Raw genomic sequence first — 14409 nt, 5'->3', positions numbered from 1 at the left:
GATAGAAGTCAGGCTGATGGACCTATAGTTAGCCGGATCCACTTTCCTCCCTTTCTTGAAGATAGGCACCACATCGGCCTTCTTCCAGTCTTCAGGCACTACACCAGAGCGCCAGGAATTCTCAAAGATCCGTACCAGGGACTAAGCTATGATGCTCGCCAGCTCCTTGAGTACCCTGGGGTGTAAGCTGTCAGGGCCAGCTGACTTGAAGGTGTCCAGCCTTTCAAGGTGTTCCTTCATGAGGTCAGCATTGATGGAGGACAGGGAATCTCCCTCACCTGGGCCTCCCTGTCCCGTAATGGGCAGGGGCAGCCGATGGGACTGATGAAAGACCAACGCAAAGTACCTATTTAATAGGTTGGCTTTTTCCTGGGTGTCAGTTGTCAGTTGTCCCATCTGGTTTAGCAGGGGTCCAATATCGCCCTTGCTTTTCCTTTGGCTCCCCACATACCTAAAAAAGGACATTTTATTGTCCTTGATACGCGAAGTTAGTTGGAGTTCTGTCACAGCCTTGGCTTTCCTGGTTTGCCCCCTGCAGGACTGAACCAGTGTGGAATATTCCTCCTTGGAGGTGGATCCCGTCCTCCATCCTTTGTAGGTCTTTCTTTTTAGCCACAGGAAGTCCGCTAGGTCCCTGGAGAGCCAAGGGGGCTGCTGTGCCCTTTTTCTGTCTTTCCTCAAAGATGTAATAGCTTTAGCTTGTGCATTGAGGATCGCTCCCTTGAGGAGCAGCCACTCTTCCTGAACTCCCCTCCCCTTGGGGTTGTGGTCCCTTAGGGCCTCACTGACAAGCCACCTGAGCTTGTCAAAGTCAGCTTTCCTGAAGTCAAGGACTTCTGTGTTGCTGACTGACTTGCCAGCTTTACGGTGGATGGTGAAGGTGATCAGCTCATGGTTGCTGTCACCCAGCTTCCCTTCGATCATTGGGTCACTGATTAGGTTGTCCCCGGTTGCCAGTACCAGGTCGAGCAGCGCTTTACCTCTCGTTGGCCTGTAGACTTCTTGTGTCAGATAGAGGTCATTCACACATGAGAGGAAGCTTTGTGACTGCTCGGATTTAGCCAAACACTCTTCCCATGAGATGTCTCATGTGTTGAAGTCTCCCATGATGACCATGGACCTGGAGCATGTGGCCTCAGCCAATTCCCTGGTGAACTCCTGGTCCAGCTCCTGACTTTGGGTGGGAGATTTGTAGTAGACTCCCACCATTGTGTCCCCTGTGCCATGTTCCCCATGCATTTTAACCCAGAGGGTCTCCAGCCATCCACTCTGGTCACCAATGTCAGCTTGCAGGGTAGCGTAGCTCTCTTTGATAGAGAGCTACGCCCTCGCCCCTTTCGTCTACTTGATCTCTCCTGTACAGGGTATAGCTCTTTACACTCGTGGTCCAATCATGGGTGGAGTCCCACAAGATCTCCGTTATCCCTATGACATCATAATTATTTGTGTTAAGCAGGAGGACAAGTTCTCCCTGTTTATTCCCCAAGCTCCTGGCAATTTGGCCCACTGGGCACCCTTTGTTCTCGCCAGCCACATCTTGAAGGATTTATAGTATTGGGAGGCTGCCTTTAAGTCCTCTTGGACATGGTTTGATGGACTCTCTGAACTCTGTGGGTTCCCAGACCCCTTGTGGGTCCTGCTTCAAAGTAGATGTCACAGGACACCCCAGCCTTATGGGCTATATGCGTGGCTCCAACCACCCCTTTACCATGCCCCAAGCCTCACAGATGGCATTGACATTGTCCAGTCTGGGCCTTGCTATGAATTGGCCCCCTGGTTATCTCTGGGCTCTCTGCAGCCCTATCTCTGTGCCTTACTTGTGCCTGGTTCTGTGCACCCCAAATTCCGCACCTTCTCTGGCGCTGAGGTCAGTCCACCCAAATGCCACACCCTCTCTGGCACTGGGGTTCCCACACTGCAGTGGGCCCCCAATGAGGCCTTCTCCTTCCCCAAATAGCCTCACCCAAACCACCGGTATTATAAACAGAAATCAACATGCAATCCCCAAGGCTATAACATAACTCAAGCCACCTGGCTATAACATAATTCGGGCCATTCAGGGCGTGCTCTGTCCCTCAATAGTACTGTAAGCTACACTTGCAGTTAGGCCTCTCTCCTTTGATTCCTCTGGGAGAGCTCCTTCCCCCTTGGCTACTGGGAAAGAACTGCCTTCCTGGCCTCAGCCCTGAGGTTTATATATGAGCCAGGCCCAGCTCCCTCCGGTCAGCTGACCACAGGTAGGTGTGGGGCAACTAACTCATTCTGGCTTCCCTGGTAACCACCAGCTGGGGCTCCCAACTCACTGCTAGGGCTCTCTCCCTAGCAATTTCAGCCCTTTAAAGGAGCAGGGCACCTAAGTGCTCTGCGATAAGCTGCCAGTGATGGAGTCCAGGCTGCTCCCAGCAGGGCTTGCAGTGTCCCAGCTGCCTGCTGGGAGCAGCCCAGGCTCTGTGGCTTGCAGCAGCTCCCCAGAGCTGGGGCCAGATGCAGCTGGGAGGCTCCAAACACCTGCACCGGGCTCTGGAGCCCAGGCATGAGCTCTGTACCGGCACATGCACCCGTGCCTTGGAGCAGGCAGTGGAGGAGAGGCCTGAGACAGCACAACCCTGGTCTTTCCCCCCTGCTCCCAGCACAGAGCTGGTGACTAGGCTCTGGAACCCAGTGCAGCTGTTTGTAGCCAGCCTGGGCCCTGGGCAGCTAAAAACAGCTGCGCTGGGCTCCACAGCTCCGGCATCAGCTCTGGCATCAGCTCTATGCTGGAGGCAATTGTGTGTGCACCCTGGGGTGGGCTGTGCTGTCCTGCTGTCTGCCCTGAGGTGTGCAGGCACTTGCTGCCAGCATGGAGCTGATGCCAGGGCTGTGGAGCCCAGCACAGCTGTGTGGCTCCTCCCGGCTGAAGCCAGGCCCAGCTCTGGGTAGCTGTTGCCAGCCACAGAGCCCAGACTGGGGGCACAGAACAGCAGGGCTGGGGGGCACAGGGCAGCAGGGCTGACGGGCATAGGGCAGCAGGGCTGGGGGTGGGGAGCACAGGGCAGCAGGGCTGGGGAGCAAGGGGCACATGCAGGGCATCCTGCCATGTACCCCCTGCCATCATTTTTTTTTTTCTGGCATGCTGGCACGCCGACACCTTTCAAGGTAGGCATTGTGGGGGTTTTCAGCACTCTGATCAAAAAATGTTGCCTACCCCGGTCTAGTCATACAGGTAAGCACACAGAATACTCCACCTCAAGATGTAAATGTCCAGCTAAGTCAACACATGGACGTTTACACTGACTCTACATTTAGAACTTTTTATGATAACAACAGGATGATTTAACACACATTTTCAGAACATAAAACTTACTAGAAAGGCACGAAAAAGCCCCACATGCAATAGATAACTTTTAGTGAGTAAAACAAAATGCTGCAGGGGTAAACACGTATCAGCTATAACAAATCCAAAGTTGGCCACAATTGCAAGTGAAGTGCCTTCTAAGAATGCAGTATAATATTTAAATCACCATAATTAATTAAATATATGACCATCTTATATGGTTCTTTAATTTCCTTATTCCTCTTTATGTCCTTGCACTACTTCCTTTTTTATCACTTAAAAACCAGTTGAAAATGGTGAAGGGCCAGTATCCAAGCATGGAAAATTAAAAATGCCATTCACTTGATGAATGTCTCTATTCTGAAGTCAAAGACACTTCACAATATAGAAAAGGACCCACATCACCTTGAAGCTTTTATGTTTTGTATGAGAGTCAAAATCGGTTCAACTTCTTAGTACAGTCTCTAGGTGGCACTGTGACTCTGCTGCAGGAGCTAATGTAGAGGGAGCAACACAGTTAAAAAATTAGGATTTGCACAGCCAAGTGAATAGGAATTCACAGCTGCCAAGTTATACGCTTCCAGTTCTTTACATATTAGGCAAGTGTAATAATAGTTTATTTATAGTGGCTAATTAGTTCTTGGGTCACAATGCTCCACAAGTCATTTCTCTGAGGTCTCTCTGAGACAGAAGCATAGCTAATATATAAGCACAGCAAAGTGTACAGTTACTTCCTGTGCAAAGTGATTTGACAGACCTTAATGCAATTAATTAGGAGCCCAACACTTAATTGACATTCCACTGCTGTGTCCACAGGATGAAATGATTCCTTTTTTATAGCTGTTTTTTGTAACTTGTGTAACACTAATTGAAGGGTTAATCAGCCGTTTGGTGTGATCGAGGTAGTACTTGTTTTTTAACACTGGTTGAAAGCATTGCCATGCATTATCTTGCTGAAGCAGGAGAGGTGTCCTGAAACAGTACAAATATTTTGTCTCCTTTGCAAATTCTCAAATTCACTTTCTAATTTGCTTCCATAATCCTAATTACTATTTGTGCAAACACTGATGTGAAGGCAGTATTATTAGGAGGTTATGCACAAGGAGATGGAAAATAATAAGAAGGGTCAAGATGATAAGGTCTTGCCAAATTCGACCCCACCCAAAATATTACACTGATCACTAGGCTTCAGACACTAACTGACAGGGGTTGCCAAAAATGACAACAATTTTATTCTTTACTGGGAAATAGAGGGACAGTTTTAGTTCAGATGAAGGACTAGACTTGGTAGACAGCAGGCTACCTGCTTGACTGTGCAAGTAACAACCAGAAATCAGATGTAAAAATAATGACATTAAGATGAAGGAACTCTAGCTTTCTGTAAAAAGGCTGTCTTGTGATACATAACTCTTACAGAGGGCAGTTATGGCAAGCTAGATCATCTTTGGGTTAATGCCATTGTGCTGAACAGATAAAAAATCTGTAGACATTACTCAGAAAAGAGTGCTATGTAAAAATACATGGCTGTGAACCTGTTTACCACTGTGCAATATTCCGAAAAGAGCTATGGCTAGGATTTTCAAGAGCACATGCATTGTCTGACTGCTTCTATTTAAATGAATGGAAGCATTTAAGAGTTCAAGCATGGTTCTACAACTTGGGTCTCCTAAATGTTATTCTTGTTTCCACAGTGAATTGCTAGGCCGGATTGTACATTGACGTGTAAATCAAAAGTAACAGCTCAAGAAGACTGCTGAAGATGGTTGTCAAAAAGACTGTTATTTCCACTGTATCCTAATAGTTCAGGGCTGAAAGGGCTAGCATTATTTAGTCTGGAGAAGAAAATACTGAGGGGAGGATTTGAAAGCAGTCTTTAAGGACCTGAAGGGTGATTATAATATAAAAAGGATGGAGATGGACTTTTCTCTGTGGCTGTAGGGGACAGAACTAGGAGCAACGGACCCAAAGCTGAAGCAGAGTAAATTTTGGTTGGAGATTAAGAAGAGCTCGCTATGACGACAGTCAAGCACTGAAACAGGCTACCTAGAGACATTGTGGAATCTTCATCCCTGGACATTTTCAAGGGCAGGCTGGACAAGCACTTGGTTGTGATGATTTACTTGAGGATTATCCTGCCTTGAGTAGGGGACTGGACTAGATGACCCGATATTTAGGTCCCTTTCACTCCTACTTTCTTATGATCCTAAAGCAAAGTGATTCCACTGCTATAAAACTGCTGAGAAAAATGAAGATCAGATCCACTGTGCTACCTTAGGCAAATAACACAACACACTGATTCTCACTTTCCCATCTGCTCATTGAGGCTCAATGTATGCGATTTTATAGTGGCTTTATCCATGGACCCAAGTACTAAGTTGGGTGCAGAAGTATTGATATTTGTGCCAGAATGCTTGTGGCATCAGCAGAGAACTCTTACCTTCTTAAGAGATTTAAAATTTCCTGGCTGCTGCTCCTGCTACCTGGTCAGAAAGAGAGGTACTGTCGCACCGCTGTATCCCTTTGGATCAGCCAGTAAAACAGAGGAAAAAGGAAGTGGATCTTATATATGTGTGCTAGAGGCTACTGTTCTCCTCCTTTTTCATTGTTTTCTCTGCACAACAGCTGCTACAGCTGCTCCTTTACCAGCATGGGCTGGGCTGCTGCCACTGAGGGACAGGCAGTGGTACAGGCTCCCCAGAGGCTGCTCCTGGTGCCCTGTTCTTCCCTGCCTCTGAGGGCAGGGCTGAGCCACTGATAGTAAAGCTCCCCAGAGAGAAGGGACATAATTCCTTCTCCATTCACAGTAGATATACTGCTGGGCATAGTATCTGGCTCCCTATGGCTAGGTTGTGTAGGGCTATGGAAAGACTTTTGGTGGGAAGGGGCCATATTGACATCCCCTCACTATGTCAACACCTGGTGCTGGTGCTTTGATTGCTCAGCCCTAGTTATGCTACTGGCATTCCCTCTCTAACTCCAATTTAGAAAGAACATTTTCAGCCATGAGAGAGATTTCTGGCCAACAAGCAGGTCACAACCTTGACACCACCTTTCTATAAAGAAAAAATATTAAGGAATACCAGGAATTTGGAAAAGACTTTTGGAGAAAAACCTTATTTCCACTATTTCTTCTATAGAAATAAGTGTGAAAAGACTATTCTGAAAACTCAGGAAGCACTTTCAGGAGCACTTTACAACTTGCAGCACTTGAGATTTTCTGTGTATTTTTGGATCGGAAAACTTGGCTCTTTCGTTCTTGATGGCCTTGATTGTGGAATAGGGAGATTACTATTACTACTTTCTGTTATATATAACTCTTGCTAAAAAGTTAATTTCTTCAAATTGTTTCTGCATGTCAGTCATACTACTTGACATTAAGTAATCCTAAGAAAAAGGATGAAAATAGACAAATCTACAGAGGAGGTAATAAGTGAAGCCAGTTAGCATTTGCGAATCCTGAAGGCAGGTTTGTATTAGCTCTGGGAAGAGTTAAAGCAGTTGAAGGGCTGCTCTAACTCAGGCAACTGATGTAAGGTTTCTGGCAGATCTCTTGTGTTAAAAATCAGGTGTAGGTAGAGCTCACCTTCCTCCCTCAATGTGCCTCCTACAGAAGGGGTGGTGAAGCAGCCTTATACAGTGTGTGTTTCCTTGTATCCATGGATTCCCAGTTAGCTCTTTTATCCCGATTTATACTTGTGTGTGCTGTCCAACAGATAGGTTGGATTTCCTGGCTTTGCATGGACCTGGAAGACCTGGCTTTGTACAGACAGATTTCAAAGTGGAAGTATTTTATTTTTTCTACTCATTATAATCATTAGTGCGGCATCTGGTGAGGAGAGATTGTATGGATTACAGCATTACTTGAGTCGTGACTCACCTAATAAAAGACAAAGTCAGATCCCAACTTCTAAGAAACTGCCTACAATAGTTATTTCAAGTACTTTGAAGTGTAACATATCTGAGAATGTTACATCTCCTGCATTAATTAAAATGGAAAAAAATATGCTGATACTTGAAATGATCAGAATAACCCTAAATAAACTCCGTGATTATACAGGAAAAAATATATGACACTTCTAGGAAAAGTTCCAGCACTTGCTTTAGCAGCAGTAGCAAGAGAGCAGCTCAAAATATTACCTTAACAGATTCAGGGACACAGATTTATGCTTTATGTTGTAGTTGCATTCTCCCAAAGGGGCGAGATCCTTGTACGTAATATAAAAGTCACACAAATGACAGGATTCCATTACAAATAAGAATATTTAATACAAACCTAAGTATACTGCAGGAGTGTAACTTACATTCAGTGAGAATCATGCTAACTTCTTGATTTAAGTTGGTAGAAGATGCCAGTCTAGACACTGGAAAATAAAACTGATGAAACAGACATACACCAGACATGTGCATTTGGACAAGTTTAAAGCAACTAATGTCAGGTCTGTATCACATTCAAAAACATGGTAGAAAGGTCTGTCCTGAGACATTTCCATGAAACTTAGTTTAGGCTGGGGTCAGTTAGATTTTGGATAGAATAAGAGACACTGGCTGCCAAGAGAAAGGACTTGACTTCTCAAAATGCATTAATTATTTATTCCCTTTACTTCAGTAACCCTACCTGTTAAAATAGTTTGATGGGCACAAGCAAGCATTGTTTGTGCAAGCAAGATTTTACCACAGAAAGATAGATAGGGGTTAAATTTAATTTTAAAACATGGTTTCTAGAAACAGTTTATTTACTTACGGTTGTCACAATGCCAAGCATACCCAACCTGCATTATCCTTGTTGTGCTACTGGAAGACTCTCCAGGACTCCCCAGCAGGCATTTCACTCCAAGCTGAGATGCTGCGCTCTGCTTGAGCCAAAACTCTTTAAATTAAATGGATGATTCTCTGTGACTTTGGTGGGATTTGGCTGGGGACCGTTGTGATCTAAATGACATTGGCTTGGGGTGGGGGGTGCTGGAGGCAGGGGTAGTGCTGGAATGGGAACAGAGGAGGGGAAGGCACATGCCTCTGAGCACAGATGTGAAGGGGGCAAATGCTTAACTTTAGGACTCCCTCAGCTGCTGGCTCTCCCTGCTGTCACTCCAGAGCAGGAGAATTGTGAGTCCACATGGGGGGACATGGGAGTGATGACTTCTGGGATGCTGGAGGGCCACTCCCAATTTGCATTGGCCCATTGGAGCACTCTAATGTGACTACAACATGAGCTTCCCAAGACAAGCTAGAGATCATCCTTGCCAGTAAAGCATTATCTATGAGACTTTCAGAGGGAAATTAGCTTGTCTTTTCCTGGCTTACTATGCAGACACTCCCATCTTAAGAGCCATTAACACATGGGAAAGGTAACATGTAAATACACTCTAAGTCAGAGGTGGGTAACTGTTTCAGCTGGAGGGCCGCTTAATGAGGTTTTGGTGAACTTTCAAGGCCTGCATGGGTAGTCCCTCTCCTTTACAGTTGCCCTGCCCCTGGTTGCCATCTTGGGACTGGAAGTCCCACCCCTAACCACTGAACTTTACCACAGGAAGTCCCTCCCTTTGCCTTTCCCTAGAAACACTCCTTTGGGGGGGGGAGGGGGCGGGCTTGCCATCTTAGACCCAGAAAAAAACCAAATCACATACTAAAAGTCAAATGCCTACTATAACGTATTTTATTACAAAAAATATTTTTGTCATGATTTGGGTTTCCATAGTGTATATAGGGGTGATTGCATAATGGCTCTGTGGGGATGTGTGCATGTGGTGTGGTGTGTGTGTGTGTATGTGTGTGTGTGTGTGTGTGTGTGGTGGGGTGGGGGAACTGTGAGGAGGTGTGGCTGTGTGCGTGTGGGGGCAATAGGGTTACGTTGGGAGGTGTATATGTGGGAGGGCTGTGGGGGCAGGGTGTGGGTGTATGGTATTTGTGGGGTGTGAGGAAGGGTGGTTTTTGTGGGGACCCCCTCCAGACTCTTCCCATGATGCACAGCCCCTGCAGGTGGCAGCAGCAGCAGCAGGTGAAGGCGCTCAGGGTGCTTGTGCCTGGCACAGGTGCTGCCATCTGGCAGTGCACAGCTCCAGCCAGTGCTTCACATTGCAGTGCGGAGTGCAGCTCAGCTGGGTCACCTCTATCACCAGGGCTCTCCACCGTGCATGTGCAGCTCCTGCACTTGTACACCACTGGAGGGAAGCTCCATACACCGGAGCCGGCTGCCTTCCCTGCCCCCTGCCATGCAGGTCCAGGGACTCTGCTGGAAGTGGAGGGGAACCCTGGCCCTTCCTTCCTTGTGGAGTCCAGGACCTGCGCAGCAGGGAGTGGGGAAGGTAGTCAGCTCCAGCACATGGAGCTTCCCTCCAGTGTTGTGTGAGTGCTGGCGGCTGCATGTGAATGGCGGAGAACCCTGGCAATAGAAGCGGCTTTGCCAGGCTGCACTCCTCACCTCCATGTGGAGTGCTGGCCAGAACCAGGCACCACTGGGCACCAGCACCTGTACCAGGCATAGGCACCCTGAGCACCCCTGCCTGCTACTGCCATAGCCTGAGTAAGCCTGGCCCACACCTCCCCACCCTCCATCACATGCACACTCTACCCACCCAAGCTCCATGCTGCTGCTGCCACTGCCCCCTTGGGCATGAGATCAATGCTGTTGCCAGCTCCATGCTCCCACCCAGCTGCAGCTCCTCACCACCCCTGCCCCTGCCCCCACCACTTCCCTACCAGCTGCCTGGAGCCAGCGGGATGCCAGGGAGGCTGACCAAGCCCCCCAGTGGCTGCAGCAATCACAGTAGCAGCTCTGCCCAGAAATTGTGTGCTGGCTAGGCCAGGCCCTTCTGCCTACAAGAGTAGGAGCAAGGGGCAACAGGGTATGTTGGGGGGGGGCGGTGTGCGCATACGCAGAGTGCATTGCTCCCATCCTTGTGGGTGGAAGGGCTGGGCAGGTCACAATTTGTTGGTGGGTGCCTCTGGCCAGATCAAAGTGCCTGGTGGGCCAGATTCGGCCTGCAGGCTGTATTTTACCTGCTCCTGATCTAAGTAGATTCTTTAGTGAGACTGCCCTGTTCATAAAACAGAAAGGAAAGACACCATTACCCACTCACTAAGAGAGACTGCTGGTTCACAGTCTGATGCAGCCTGAAAGCCACTACCATCTGATAACCTGTGTACCATCTGTGAGCCTCGGACACGAGACAGCTGCTAAGCTTCCATATCTCAAAAGGCAGCATTATTTCTATTGCATTGTCTCATTTTTGGCAACCTCTGAACAGAATAAAACAAAACCAGATCACAAACCCTACATTTTCTCCTCATGCCTGAGGGCATTACTTGCCATGAACTAGGGTTACAGTGGTTGACGCAGCAGGGAAATAAGTGGTATTGGCATCTGTGGAGAGAGAATGTTTGCCTCAAATGTGAACTCCAGCTCGTATTTATCTTTAGGTGAAAGAAAGCCTTTCAAACATCCAGAATATTTCTTGCCAGAACTGATGTAGAGGCTATGTGCATTTTTAAGACAAAATTTAGAACAAAAATACTCAATAGCTCATAGACTGTTTTGCCAAGTGACAGACCTTCTTTCAAAGTCTACCTTGAAATAAAGTTTTGAACTGCCTTTGAGGGTCATGACTACTTTGTCAGGACTAAATTTAGTTCTATGCTTTATAGTGACTTTTCCAGCTGCTCAGTGGATATTTCTGTTCTATATCTATGATACTTTTGGACTCCCTCAATGCTTTATTTTAAAAAAGATAACCCTATCTTTTTAAAATTACTTAGTGCTGATTTAAATTATACTAACACCTGCATAAAACATGACTTATTCAGTTTTGATGTTTGTAAATCACTAATACATGGTTTGAGGCATGAGAGAAAAGCTGTAAACAATTAACCACAGAAGCTAAAGCTGACGCAAACCCACAAGACTGATTATTCAGTGCAACTCACATCAACTCTGCAAGCTCAGAGACCCACTCTTATAATACACAGCACAAGAAAAAAATATAATGCGTCTCCTGGAAAGTTTGTATACATTCTTTGTATACAATTTGCTGCTGTGTTTTGTGTGTGTCAGGGGAAATGGGGGGATTTGGTAACCAGGATATATAGCATGACTTTCTCAAAAGATCCTGTTTTATTAGCTCTGGTTAGAGCTATATTCTCCACTTGAGGTTATGACCCTTTTCGCAGATGCCAACAAGGACAGCTAAACCAGGCTATAATTAAGTACTTACAAGTTGAAGAGTTAGGAAAATGCAGGACTAAGGCAACTCTCTAGGCTCCAACATGCAACAGTATTACGTATTTATGCCACACAACAGGGTTTGAACAGAAAATGGAAGACAGAGCTCCCTCCTGAAGAGCTTACAGTCGAAGTCAGATGAAGTGAAGCATAAACAACCTGGAAGAAAAGGATACAGAAGAACAAGGTTTTAAACAATGTGGTATTAAAGTATCATGCCATCCTTGGTTCCTTTGTGTATTTTAGTTACTGAAGGCAAATTTATTTCTATTGCAGCTAGTGACTTCAAATCACATTGCTGCTTCTTTTGTTCTGGTCAGTTTAGATTTAGCACATGGAGGCTCTGAAAGGTCTGCTTAATGGGTGTGTTTTTAAGGAAAAAGACCTAAATCAAGACTTTTTTTGTCAGTATTTTCTATTTTCAGGGGCTGGAGTGGTCTTCAGTATCACATGGGGCACATCTACATGTGACGCTCTACTGCACAGCAGACTAGAATCATAGAATCGAAGGACCAGAAGGGGCCTGTAAGATCATCAAGTCCAGCCCCCTGCTATGGGCACGAGTTTATTGGGCTCAAACGAGCTCAACGTGGTGCTTGTCTGGCTTCCTCAAAATCAAAATAACTCAGACTCCCCATCTCCTGATTCAGTCCTCAGATCTCTGGATTGTCCCAGCTAGTAAATGGAAGAAAAGTGGTGGGGGGTGGGGGTGAGAAAAGGGGTGGGGGAGAGGGGACAATTGAGGCCCCTGTGGTGAGGGAGGGAGTGGGGCCCCCGGAGTTCAGCCACATGAGGCCATTGCTACCCACCGGTAGCATGCAGCTGAGCTCCTGGGGCAAGGCAGCAGGGCAGAGATCCCCAGTCTACAGTGGGCAGCCGGCCCCTGCCCCATGCAGGGCACATGCCCCCATGCTTCCCTTGGGGATGTGTGCTGCTGCAGGGAGCCACATCCCTGGCCCTGCATCTCCAGACAACCCATCCCAGCCCCAGGGCCCCATTCAGTTCAACCCCTGCTTCTGTCCCACTCCCTCCCTCACTGTAGAAGCCTCCATCTCCCCCCCTCCCATCTCTTCCCTTTCTTCTCAGCGCATTTCTCTCCACTTACCAGCTGGGTCCTGTCTGTGCATCTGTCAGTGTCTCTGTGTAGCTGTGTCTCTCTCTGTCTGCTCCTCACTCCCAAGCCATGGCTCACCCAGCCCTTCTCACTCCTGACCCACAATACCCTGCATCCTACCAGGGTCTGTGGGGACCCCCCTCCTCAGGCTCCAAACCCCACATATACCCACAGCCCCCCACACCTTCACAAATAGTGCCCCCCCACACACTTCAAAAATAGCATCTCATGATTTATGTGTCAAACTCTCGATTTTTAAAGAGTTTGTCTTAAGTTTTTTGGCACAGTGGGGATGGCAATACTGAGGCATTGATGTCCGAATTAGTCTGCTTCAGGATTACTTTAACCATGAGGTTTTGTGCTCCCCAACAACTGCTGATCTTTGATGAATTTCACTGTGAGGAGTGGTTCAAAATGTGTTTATATAACTGTCTCTGTATCTTCCTTGAAATACAGCTACTAAGTAAGCAACTTCATGTACCACTTTGAGACAGATCAATGGCTATTAATGAGAACTCTTTGAGTTTGAAATATTCAGATACTCTCATTCACTCCTTCAGTCCTTAGCTCAACACCAACTAATTGGCGTGACAACTATACAACTTTCACTAGCTCATGAGACAGACAATTCTCAAAAATCTGTCAAAAGATGCTATTAATATAGTGCTCATTAATCCAGAATAGGGGTTCAGGGATTAAATACCCTCAGAGCCAATAACACACTGGACAGGTCTTCCCCAGATCATGATTTAAGACCAAACTCAGCAACAAAATGTTTGCCATCACCCTGACTCAATCTGAATGTGACATTCAAATAATAATAATAATGATAATAATAATAATAGTCTTGAAAAGTTAGGTTCAGGTTATGTACTTTGTTCCTCATTTTGTTTTCAGTTTCTTAGACATGTTTTCCCCATTTTAAACAATATTTTTTAATGTTAAGCCTGCTAATGCAGTTCCAATTGCCTACATTTTAATGAGGGAATTGCTTGAAAAAAATAAAGCAGGTACCTAAAATGAACTTTGGTCATTTAAATCCTGACTATAAAACCATCCTCATCGTAATTCAAGTTAGTTCATCAATGTTATTTTTTGGGACATCCTGTTGTCTTTATTGCAGTCATTTAAACAGCTCCATTAAGTAAATTTTCTAGGCTGTGTCTTAAAAGAAAAAGAAAAAAAGGACTGGACTTGATGAAGCTGAATTTGGACAAAACAGAGTACTTGGAAATATACTTTACAGCACAATCTTGGTTTGACACGACAGATGGACAAATTTACCCATTAGTCTTTACCAGCTCTGAAGAATTCATGAATCAAATGAAAACTACCAAATTGAAGCTGCCATGCCATGTTGGTTTCAGACCCCTTTCATTCACATCTTTATTTACCAGTTAGCTGTTCCATTAAGCGTTACTGACAGCCTAGCATTTTTAAAGACACATTTTGAACATTGATTCTCAGTGCCCACCATCAATTATGAATTAAAATTCAATAAATTACACTATTTGGAGGCCTGATTTGCCTGTGCAGTAAGTTAGATCAGTCACAAAGCTGCAAACTACTTTTACAGCTTCTATATCATTGTAACAATCAATCTAGGATTGCTTCCTCATGAATATTTTTGTAGGCTTTTATTACATACCTTTTCTTCAACAAGAGAAAAGTCTTGTATGACATTTCCTGGTTTGTGGTTAACAACTGCAGAGACCAATGATTACAGATCTTAAGTTTTTACCTACTGTATTTCTAGCAGAATCAGAA

This window comes from Crocodylus porosus, unplaced genomic scaffold (genome assembly GCF_001723895.1).
Source record: "Crocodylus porosus isolate Cpor-Errol unplaced genomic scaffold, CroPor_comp1, whole genome shotgun sequence".
Classification (NCBI taxonomy): Eukaryota; Metazoa; Chordata; order Crocodylia; family Crocodylidae; genus Crocodylus; species Crocodylus porosus.
This window is presented reverse-complemented; position numbering follows the sequence as displayed.